Source organism: Octodon degus, unplaced genomic scaffold, assembly GCF_000260255.1.
Source record: "Octodon degus isolate 3935 unplaced genomic scaffold, OctDeg1.0 scaffold00019, whole genome shotgun sequence".
NCBI classification, from domain to species: domain Eukaryota; kingdom Metazoa; phylum Chordata; class Mammalia; order Rodentia; family Octodontidae; genus Octodon; species Octodon degus.
The window spans coordinates 17,570,995-17,583,143 of record NW_004524595.1 but is presented as its reverse complement, the minus strand read 5'-3'; the positions used below and the strand labels follow the sequence as shown (position 1 = coordinate 17,583,143).

Below are 12,149 nucleotides of genomic sequence, written 5' to 3'. Positions count from 1 at the left end.
TACCTTTCTGCAGCTGTTTCTTTATTTCAGAAGCCATTGATTCATTTCTTTCAGCTGTGTGATTCCCAATTTGTTCTGTGTTAGTGTCCTCTGCACTTGTTACAGGTGGGCTTGAGTTCTGAGTTTGCATTTACATTGATGTTTAGAATTGATCATTTTCATTGATGGTAGCACTGTCTTCTGAATTTTGTTGTAGATCTTCGTTGTAGTTATAACCTTCGCACATACTGAAGTTCAGGTGCAGATCTACAAAGTTTGGATTTATCCAGCTGTGCCTGGCTTGGGTCTGGCTGCTGTGCTCAACTCCTTCCTGCTGCTGCACTTGAGGCTGAAAGTGTTGTGCCCCTCTGGTAAGATTTTCTCCTCCTGGACTAGCTGGGTGGTTCTATCCTCTACACTCTCTGCAGGGATTTCAGCTGCAGGGTTTCACCCCAGGCCTGTATGCCAGGCCTGAGCTGAGCCTGGAGGGGACAAGGTGGAGTAGTGGGGAGAGGTAGCTCTCCCACACACTCACTGGGCCTGGGCTAGGACTGGGTCTGGGGATTCCAGGAACGGAGCAGAAATTCCTACTTGGTGGGTGGGGTGGGGGAGGTTTTGCAAGTGGTGGGGGGCGTCCCACGGGGGTGGAAGAGAGTCTCACCCATGTTGTGCCTGGGCTGGGACCAGTAATAGGTCCCGCTGGTGAAGGGTAGCAGGAAGCTCTCCTACACACTCACCGGGCCTGTGCTAGGCCTGGGTCTGGGGATTCCCGGAACGTGGCAGAAATTCCTGCATGGCTGGCAGGGGGTGGGGGAGGTGCTGCGAAGTGGTGGGGGGCGTTCCAAGGGGGTGGAAGTGGGTCTCGCCCATGCTGTGCCTGGGCTGGGACCAGTAGGTCCCGCCGTCGCAGGGTAGCCGGAAGCTCTCCCACACACTCACTGGGCCTGTGCTAGGACTGTGTTTGGGGGTTCCAGGAACATGGCAGAAATTCATACTCGGTGGGCGGGGTGGGGAGGTGCTGCGGAGTTGTGGGGAGCGTCCCAAGGCGGTGGAAGAGGGTCTCACCCATGCTGTGCCTGGGCTGGGACCAGTAATAGGTTCTGCTGGTGCAGGTTAGCCGGAAGCTCTCCCACACATTCACCGGACCTGGGCTAGGACTGGGTCTTGAGACAGAGCTTTCTAAAAGGAAAGACAGCCAAAAGATAAGAGGAATGGGGAAGGGAGGGGAACAGAAGAGAGGGGAAAGGAAATGAAAAAAGGAATTAAGTGTGTTATGTACATATACCAACCCCTTACAAAGATACTGTAAACATATACTAAGAAAATTATCTGAAAAGATAGAAAATATAACATTCTATAATTATTACAAGGAAAATCTATATTTTAAAAAAGTAGAGCAGGGAGTAGGAACAACACTACTCCATCTTGTCCATATCTTTGTCTCATTAATATGTGACTCAGGAAAGGTAACTTAAATTATTTGGTCCCCCATTTTCTCCCACCATTGCTAATATCATTTCAGGCTTCCCTGTTCTCTAATTCTTAATTATATGTGCCATCATGTTTATGATCCAAAAATTTAAAGTTCATTTTCATGACGCAGAGAGTGAACATTTTCTCTTGAAGAAAAATTTTAGCTAAAACCATCAATTTGGTCCAGAAAAACAAAGTGCATATTATTGGATTAGAAAGGTTATGCAAGAGACTCCTTATCTGTACATCAGACTGCAAACTCTGAGCTCTGCTGGAGCCTGTGGGCTGTGGCTACAGAACTTTGGTGAGTGGAATATAAGGTTGAGTGGAGATTTTGAAACAGGCACTGAAGGAAGGTAGGCAGAGTGCCTGGGCCAGATGTGGTTCACTTGCAAGGTTATTGAACTTAATTTCTGGATTGAATTCTATATGGTTAATGAAGGCTCTCCTTTTCAGTTCTACAGATAAAATTTGAATGAAAGCTTGGTGAGTTATCAAACTGTGTAAATGTGGGCACATTCTTTACTGGACCTCACTTTTCTCATCCATAAAATGAAGTTGACAGGACTTACAAAGCATCACTGGGATATAATGATCTTATCCTGTCCCAGGATCTAACATTATGCAGCTGGATCATTGCAAGTTGATGTTGAGCTCCTTTCCCACTTGAAAGACTTGAGCCAAGAGAGGCAGAGATCACGGTCCCTGACTGCTGTTCCACAATGCCTTCCTCCCAACATTTTGGTAAGAGAAAGATTTATTTCACCCTCATAGAACCTTTTATTCATTCAGCAAATAGTCAATAAATATTTAATTCTGAATTAAATTGCAGTCCCTTCTGTTGAAGGACTCACAGTCTATTGAGGAAGACAGATCTATAAGGAAGTAAGATTTTTGTCTTAAGGGCAATGGAAAGTCATTGAAGAGAAAATCACATATGTACACAAGATGCTTCCAAGTTGGAAGCATATTGTTGTGCAGGCAGGGAAGGTGGGAGGTGTTTGTGACTTCATGGAAAATGAAGCAATAGAGAAGGAGTCATGGAAGAAGAATGGTTAAATCACGGGTGCTGATCTAAGACATGTTAAAGAGGTAGAATTGATAAAATTTGATAGATTAGCTATAAGGGGAATGAAAAAGTATTTTACTAAGGTTGGAAGAAGAAAGATGTTTAGACACTGATTTGAGCTCTCTACAGGACCTCCAAGTAGAGAGGAAACAAATGAATATGCAGTTCTTAAACTTAGTAGGAGGGCTGGGGAGATGGCTTAGGAGAGTAAGTGCTTGCCTGCCAAGTGTGAGGGCCTGAGTTCAATCCCCAGTTCTGCCCCTCAAACTTAGTAGGAGACGTAGGGAAGCAGCTAAAGGCTAGGGAGTAAAAAATAGATGCTAGGTGATCTGATGAGGTTATCTAAGAAGGTATAGATTGGCTATTCCTACAATCAGCCTACCCAAAACTGTTTCTTCATGACTTTAATTATGAGGTTAGATATAATTGGGAGTTCTAAGGTTGCAGTAGCTGAAATACGATCCAAGAATAAGCCATAAGCTCAGGGACTGGAAACTGCTATACTTTTTAGAATCTAGAACTGGTTTTACATGGTTCAAAGATGGTGCTTGTTTTCCTGAGCTTCTGGGTACCTCCTCCACAAACATGCTTTGATTTGACTAATATTTAGACCAGAAGTGCAGTTGAACTGATGCATGATGAACATAGCTACCTCTCAGAATCATATTTTCAAGGGGAAATGTAAGATGTCAATGAGAATGGGAAAATGGTAGAAGGACAAGACTAATTTTAAATTGAAAACAAGAAGAACCTTCTTTCAGACTTTGTATGAATGTACAGATTTCTTTGTATCGATACCTCATAATTAACTCTCTGATTTTCAAAACTCAATTCAGTGTGTCCATAGCATGTGTCTCTTCCACACAGAGCACTGGTTATACCTAGGTCATTTGTCCACATAGATAACCAAGAGTAGTGATTTACACTTAGAGTTATGCATAGTCTTGCAATGTCCTCTGGGATCAGATTACATGACAAGATATCTACCCCAAGGAGATGAGTCCAACCTCAGTGGCTCTCTTCGTGGTCAAGGACTCTTTATGGACATTTTTACAATCATATGTCCACCATATGTAAATCTTAATATAAACTTCAGTGATTTCACTGACCCAGTCAATAAAGCTAACTTCAGCAAGCATACTCAACAAAGTATCTCCAATCCTAAGTAAAGAAACACAGTTTATCATGGATATGAAGTCACAACCCCATATAATGACTATATAACAGTCCAAACCACTGGCTCTGATGCTAACCTAATTGGATTTGGTCTGTGACTTCATACCTTGGGCTTCTGTTTGCTGAATTTATAATGCAAATAGTAGAGTGGGGATGTAACTCAGTAGTAGAGTGTTTGCCTAGCATGTGCAATGCCCTGGGTTTGACCCCTAGCCCTGCAAAACAAAACAAAATGTTTATGAAATAATTAGAATTAATAATCCTACCCATAACACTAGGTTATTCATAGTTAAGTGCATATAAAATTTATAGTGTACCTGGAACACAATTATTATCGATAAATTTTAGGAATTATGATTTCTATTACTGTTTCCACATCTTTTCTAGAAAGAGGATAATGTGCTCAAACTTGTCTCTGTTTCACATAGTCATCCAAGGAAAAACAACAACACAAATGTGGAATCAATTTTTAAAAAGGTACATGGAACTATGTCATAGATCAACTTAGAATAGCTGGAGTTGGAATGCTAGCTACACACGATCTGGTAATGACTTGCAGAAGTTAAGACCTTCATTGTGTTAGGAAAAGGTCCAGAGTAGCTCATAGCATTCAGTTACCTCTGACCAACCACATTCTAATGACCTGGGCGCAAATGAATCAGAAACACATGGCCTAGATTTCCTTTCAAATACACATGGGTTTAAAAATTAAGGGGAAGAGGTGCTTGCCAAATGCATTGCACAATAAGCGCTGTCATAATAAATGGCTCACTAAGCCGGAAACATCAATGGATCATCTGCAACACTCATTAGACTCATGAGGCAGCAGGTTGAAATATTCAGGAAATACTTAGAAAGAGATCAAAGGCACTCTGTCCCAATAGCCACTGGAAGTTGAAACACAAATGGAATTGGAAAGGAAAAAAAGAAGACGGTTCTTGACTCTGAAGAGGAGCATAGCTCAGAGAAAAAAAGGCTAAAAGGGGACAGCATTGCCTCTGACAGAATGGAGAGTTGCACTCTGAGGGACTAGATCCTACTCACAGTTCTTCCTCAGTTAGCTGCAAGATATCAGATGCATTCCTTCATCACCCCCAGCCTGGAGCTTCAGATTCTATTTCCACAGGTCTTCATGTGGAAGACAGGCTCTGTCTGGAAAGCAAATGGCTAGGTTAGAAGTAGTAAGTCAGGTACTGGAAGATTTGGAGGAGACTATTCAAGAAGAAAAAGCTTTTATGACAAGAGAAGATCACTTCATGCAAGTAACTGACAAGCTCACGTTCAGCCTGGAACCAGATGGCTTTCGCCCAGCACCCTGCTGCAGCAGTCAACAGCAGATTTTGCTAATGAGCTTTGACATCAGAAAGATTGAAGTAAATTAGAGATGTACCAAATTCATCTTTAATTGAATTTCATGTCTTGATGGAAAAAAATCAATATTCATCTGAAATGGAGAACATCTGCAGCACGATCAAAAATTATGGTGTGTTTAAATTTTTAAAACACAGCAGTAGAAGACACATTGCTTTGAATTTCCCTTCACTCTGCTGGTCTTGCCACCTTCTGAATCCCTTCTTGAAGTCCTCTTTTGTTTCTTTAGTTGTACTGTTGGTGGTTTTGATGTCCTGAATCAATTCAAAAATGTTCACCTTTCATGGTCATTTTGACCTTGGTGAAGAGCCAGAAGGTGCCTGGCAGCAGGTCCAGTGAATTAGGTAGCTGAGGACATGCCACAGTGTTGTGGTGAGCCTGACTTTCTCTTGGATGGCAATTGGCAGTGCCCTTCATCATCTTGTCAGTCATATTTCATAAAGACATTCAGGAAAGGGGACTTCCAGAACTACCTCAGAAAATGACAGGAACATGGGGATAAGTGTGGGAGCAAGGAAGCGTTTTCTGAGGAAGATTAATGGCAATGTGTCTTTTGCTATAATACGTTTTAAAATATAATCATGGGCTGGGGAGATAGCTCAGCCGCATAAGCATCTGCATGGCAAGTGCAAGGTCCTCAGTTCGATCTTTGGTACCAAAATAAATAAATAAATAAATAAATAAATAAATAATCACAGTATTGTTTGGTCACCTCTCATATTTCTAGATTAGCAATGAATCTAAATGCTTATGTTTACTAATATTATAACTTTATTATTGAACTTTTTATTAGCTAAATTTTATATATTTACCATTAAGATAATGGAATAATAATTTTTGATCTGTCAGTTGATCCTGGTGTCACCCGATAGCTGGTTGGCTACTCCATTTGCTCACTTTAAGCTAATGGTAAATGAAAACGGAGAACTATTTACTTTCTCCTCTTTTTTGAGACAAGCTCTTGCTCTGTAATTCAGGCTGGTCTTAAAGTCACTTTTTAGCCCAGGCTCATGTCAAACTCATGATGATATGGCAATCCTCCTGTTTCAGCCCCCCAAGTGCGAGGATTACATGTGTGTGCGACCATGCCTGGCTTTCTTTTTAAAAGTAAAAAGTGTATTTATTGTTTCACATACCTGAAAATTCCAGATAGTATATCCCTTGGATATAGGGATATATCCCTATATATATATAGCTCTGGGTCCTTGGATATAGGCATATATATATATATATATATATATATATATATATATATATCTGGGCAGAGCTAGGTCCAGGTGCACAAATCTTGTCATCAAGGTACTTTATTTCTCTCTAGCACTTTCTTGGTTTCATCATAATTTACATTTGTTCTTATATCTGGATCCTAGATCTGCTATGCATGCTGCCTATGAAGATTTGCTTCTTATAATATCTTGAGATAGAAAAGTTGACCATCTGCTTTTACTTTACTCAGAGAAATTCTAACAAGTTCTTTGTCATCAAAAAATCATACCTTATATGAGATCAAGTCATCCAAAATTAAATTAAAGCTATTTGTTTAAGGAACCAAATACTAGTACTCAAAATGAGTCTACAATATTTAAATTAAGATAAAAATCTGAGCTATTTCCCTACCTTGCATTATGATTTTAATTTTTATAAATATCTGTTGGCTAGAAAAGAACATAATATTTTCTCTAATATTGTCTGGTTAATGTATTTGCTTAGTGTTCATATTAACAATGAATCTACCTTTTTAACAGTTTGAAATTTTTATTGTACCTAAGAATATTTGAAATCTTATTGTGTATGTGTTAATAGATTTTATAATAATCAATCATTACAATATTGTATTCTTATAATGCATCAGATACCTACTTCAAATAAATAATTTTCACATATAAGATCCATAAGAAGATTTTGTTACTCTAGACTATATCAAGAATGCTAGGGCTGGGGAGATGGCTCAGTAGAATCTTCCCGGCAAGCACAAAGGCCTGAGTTCAATCCCTGGTTCCGCAAAAAAAAAAAAAAAGAATGCTAGATTCCATTTAAAAGTGAATACTCAAACATGAGTGAGTTTGACATGCCATGTTCATATTGTTGACTGTTATAATGGCTGTGTAACATACTCAGTCACAAAATCATTGAGCTCATGAGCTCAGGGAAGTCTGAATGACACTGGTGGGAGTGCGTGGCTGTGCCACCACCCACAGGTGGGAGACTGGCTAAGGCCAACATACAGCACATCCCTACAGTGCTCAAGGACTTCCGCTCCCATCCTCCTGAGGAGAGCTCTCAGCGCCATCCCATTCTGGGCCCCCATTGTACTGACCACGGTTAATTGTGGAAAGACACATTGAAAAGACAGAAGAGATCCGGTGTTTACGCGAGAGAGGCGTGCGTCTGGACCTAAGAAGCAGAAACCCAGGTCACAGAGGTAAGCTGAGGCTGGTAGGGAATGACAGAGGCCAGAGACTTGGCGCAGAAGCAGCTGCCATCAGGATACCACTGTGGAGGAGAGAGAGGCGCTGAAGACGTTCCTGGGAGGCTGCGCTGCCTGCCGCCTGCCAGCGCTTTGTCTCCAGCCTCTTCAAAGCGCGTTCAGAGATGTTTCTTCAAGTCTTTGATGAGAAATTTCTTTTCCTTCCAGAGGAATCACGCGCATCTGATTTTTGAGAAAAAGAAAACTGCGATTTATGCAAATCATCGAGAAGAAAGCCAAAGCCGCGCTGCTTTTGCAAGAATGGTCACATTTAAATGTATTTAAATAGCTCTCAACTAGAAATGACAAATGGAAACATGTTTCAAACACACTAGAAATGTTCATTTTGACTTAGCGATTCTATTTTTAGTAACCTGGACTTATTATAAATATGACTAAGATCCATGCACACAGGTGTTCTTTATACTATTATTAGTAAGGGGAAAACACTAGAAATCTCCAAAAGGGAAATAGCTCAGCAAATTATGTATAATCACAAGATGGAACTTTATGCATCTGCTAAAACGATGATTACAAAGAGCTGTTTATTGTTTTAAAAACATCTTATGTGTAATACAATTTTAACAGTATAAAACTTACATTTTATGGATTTTATGAATCTGTGATATATTTTTACCAATCTAAAATATATGTCTAAGGTAGCTCTTTGACTTATATCTTCCAGAAAGTTTTCCAGTCTAAAACTGGTCTGGCTAGGCCAATGGAAGGGGCAGCAGACCTTCAGTACTTCTATCAGAGCTTTGCAGCTCTTTGTAACCAACTGTCCCCTGTAGGACAAGCATTTCTTCAGCTCACAGAAGTGGCAATGGGATGACTTTCTCAATAGGCAGAGTAGGTTGGGCTACTCTGTTTTTGAAGAGGTTTTTAACCCTCTCCTTAATGTTCCAAACCTACTCCCTCAAACTTTCCCCATAGTCAGCCCAAACTGTCCCCTAAGGATAATGGATTCCCAGGCCCTACCCCAAATCCTCCAACTCGGAACCTTGTGTAGTAAGTAGGTCATTTAGGTTTTAATAAGCCCTCTAGGGCATTCTGACGACATTCAAGTTTAAGAACAACTGGTCCACATTTAACTTCAAATGATGGTTCTTTTTCAGCTTTGTTTAAATTCATAATTACACTTACAAAGTACAATGTGGTCTTTTGATACATGTTTGTATTGGGTAACAATCAAACCAGGATAAGTATCTTCTATCACCTCCAACATTTACTATTTCTTTGTGATGAGAATATTCAAAGTTCTCTTTTCGAGCAATTTTGAAATATAAAATATTTTATCAACCAAAATTGCTCCACAGTACAACAGAATACCAGAACTTATTCTTCCTATCTAATCATAACTTTATACCCACTGGCCACCTCCCCCCCCAACGACTCCCCACTCCCCCACACCCCCCCTGACTCTGCTTTGATAACCAGCAATCTACTCTTTACTGCTGTGTATACAACTTTTTTAGATGCCACACGAGTGAGATCATGCAGGATTTGCCTCACTGTGCCTGGCTTACTTCACTTACCACATGTTTTCCAGATTCATTCCCACTATTACTCCAGGTTGGCACTGGTGGTAGATTCACCACTGTGCTGCCTAATGTTTACCAATCCATAGATGAGAAATATTTTTAAAATCTTTTTACAGATGATCAATTAAAGAATCTGAACTCCATCTCATTTTTTCTAGGAATCTACTTGCATAGATTAATCAAAGATTATGCGGATCTCCCTGTCATCACCTTTCCTGAATTCCACTGGGCTAAATGACATTGGTCTGTAATGAGGGTGCTCTAAGACACAACCTAGGAAATTCACCATTTGCCCCAGATGGGATATGACTGAGGTGGATCATTTCCTTTTTCCTTATTCATTCTGGAGTTCACAAACCTTTCCTCCTCCTTGTAATGATTTATTTTAATTGTGTACATATTACCTGTTTCTTTCACTACAATAGAAGATCTGTAATGCAAAACTTATCTGTGGTGGGTGGACAACTGATGGTCAGCTTGTAATACCCAGCTGAACTGAACCAGCATGGTGCAGAATAAGAGGCAAAATTAAAGAGGAAGAAGTTTAGAAGCAGTCAGGAGCTTTCAGAGCTGTTGGTTTCCCTGGGGCTGCTATTGGTTCTCTTGGAGGACCTTGCTGTGCTGGCTTTCCTGATGAATGTGGCTCTTCTCATAATCAAAGGAGCTCAGGACCCTGTTGTTGCTGAGAATGGCTCTGGTTCACTTTGGGGGAGCACTAGTCCTTACTTTCAGCATCACTTCAGGGCTCCAGAGGGAAAGATGGTGCACTCCTCAGTCTTCTGTGGAAGCTTGTCCCGCTGGTTTTCCTTATAGGAGCTCAACTGTTCAAGGAGCTGGGGATCTCACTGTTGCTGAGGATGACTGTGTACTTTTCAGGGGAGCAGTAGTTCTTACTCCAAGTGTCACTTTCCGGCTCCAGTGTAGAGCCCTCAGCCTTGTACCACAGATCCTTTATCCCGCTGGCATAGACTTTCTAGCTTCCACCATTGACCTTTGGGCCTTCCCAACACAGATCTGTGAAACAGGCCTATATGAGACTAGTGTGGGCTCTTGGCTTCCAGCTGGACTCTGGGGCATTGTTATGGGCTCTAGGTCTTCAGTTGGACCCACACAGGACATTACCATGAGATCCAAGCCTTCAGTTGGATTCTTTGCTCTTTAGTATATGGACAGATTTCCTGTGCTCTTTTTGTATGTGACCTTTGGGTGACTATTATAAAAAGCCTTATAATTAAGTATCCTGTATGGTACTGTTTCCCCTTGCAGAACCCCAAACCATGACATTATCTTACTATGCATTACCAGTCCCTACAGTAGGGCTGCCTTCTCTAGGTGTCTAATAATAACAAAACTATCATTGGGTGAATAAACAGTAGCCCAGTATTCATAAGTTAATTCTGCCTGATCATAATATCAACATCAGTAGTATTCCTATGGATGATGACTTGTTCTATTTTTAATCTTATAACACCAAGCATTTTACAACTGATGAGGAGCCACTTTTAAAATTGGTGATTTGCAAGCATAGGCTGAATTTTGCAAAACACTGGAAGCAAAAATAACAATTTTTAGAGTCTAGAATTTTTAGTTAATTTCAGAACATGTTTTATGGTCACACCTTTGTTTTTCCATCCACTGCTCCTATTTCTAGCTGACGTCTGTTGTTTTGTGACTTGTCCTGTCAACACATAAGCCCCAGAGTCCTAATTCAATCCCACTCCTTCCCCCAGTACTACTATGGGGTGCTGGGAAAATCATTAATTTTGTCTGCCTCAGTTGATGTGTCTGCAAAGTGAAAATCATAAGAAAGTGTGTTTCATGTGGTAGGAGCCAAGAATAATGCCACTTCCTTGCTACCAAGAGCTCAGTGATGGTTAGCTGCTGTTATAGTGATAATTATTTAAAAGGAACCAATAAACAGCCATAGAGCATAAATAAAAGTGCATTTTAGTGTTCTCTCTAAAGATGGGGGCTTAGAGAATAATTATCCTCTTCTTACACCTTTTGTTTTAAAAAATCTTAAAGATACTATTTAAAAAAGTGCCACATAAAGTCTTGGACTTTTGTAGCTCAATTTAAAACAGGAAAATATTACAGGAAGATTCACTCCAGTCAAATCCCTAAAGCAAGATACAGATCTATCAGAAAAAAAAATACAAACTTAGCCTCCCAGTTTATCCTGGGAAATGTTGATGCAGCGCACAACCGTGAGACAGCTTGCTTTGCTACCTTCTGCCTACCATATACCATTTCTCCTCTATGAGGCCTGCCATACCTCCCTCCCTTGGAGTCAGCCAATTATGGACTGAAACCTCTACAAACTGTGATCTAAAGAAATCTTTCCCCCATCAACTTGGAATGCCAAGTACTTCGTCTTAGCAATGAGAGAACCAAGACAGCTGTAGAATGCGGCTGCCCAGCATGACTATCCTTTGGCATTATCTGAGCTGTGTAAATGTTATTACATAAGTGCCATACCTGGTAATTCTGATTTCATTGGTACAAGATCAGCCAGGGCATCAGGACATTTTTAAACTATCCAAATGATTCTGATGTGCAGTCCAGATTGAGGACATGGTTGCACAAAATGTTCTGAAATTAGAGAGACTAGGATTTAGGTCTTGATGACCAACATCTGCCTAATTAGCTAACAGTTGACAACTCTGAACTGTAGTCTTGCCATGTATAAAATGAAAATTAAAAACACCTGCTGTCAATATTCCACAAATCTACTAGGTAAATTAAATAATAGTGTGTCTGTAAAAATAGAAAAAAGTTCTCTAACACTCTATACATATGTCAGCATAGTTATCATCAACATCTACTTGAAATAGATTAACCCATTCACAATAATCACATGTAATTCTGACTCTTCCTCAGGTCAGATTTCAAAGTACCGGCACAAGCCCAGGTGTGATACTGAAGATTTTCTTGAGCTAGAACTAGAAGTCTGTAAGCTGTCACCCTCAAGTTAAACAGAATACATATTTTTTTTTATACTAAAGCTCAAAGTACAGAAGAAAAGCATTCTCCCCAAACTTGATGAGCTTGTAAAAAACAAAAACAGAAA

General features: G+C 40.3%; 1 pseudogene; it reads right to left on the bottom strand.

Annotated features, from left to right (window-relative positions):
- LOC111815651 overlaps window positions 1-9,093 on the bottom strand; it is a 16,609-nt pseudogene extending 7,516 nt beyond the window's left edge.
- Window positions 9,094-12,149: the final 3,056 nt, after the last annotated feature.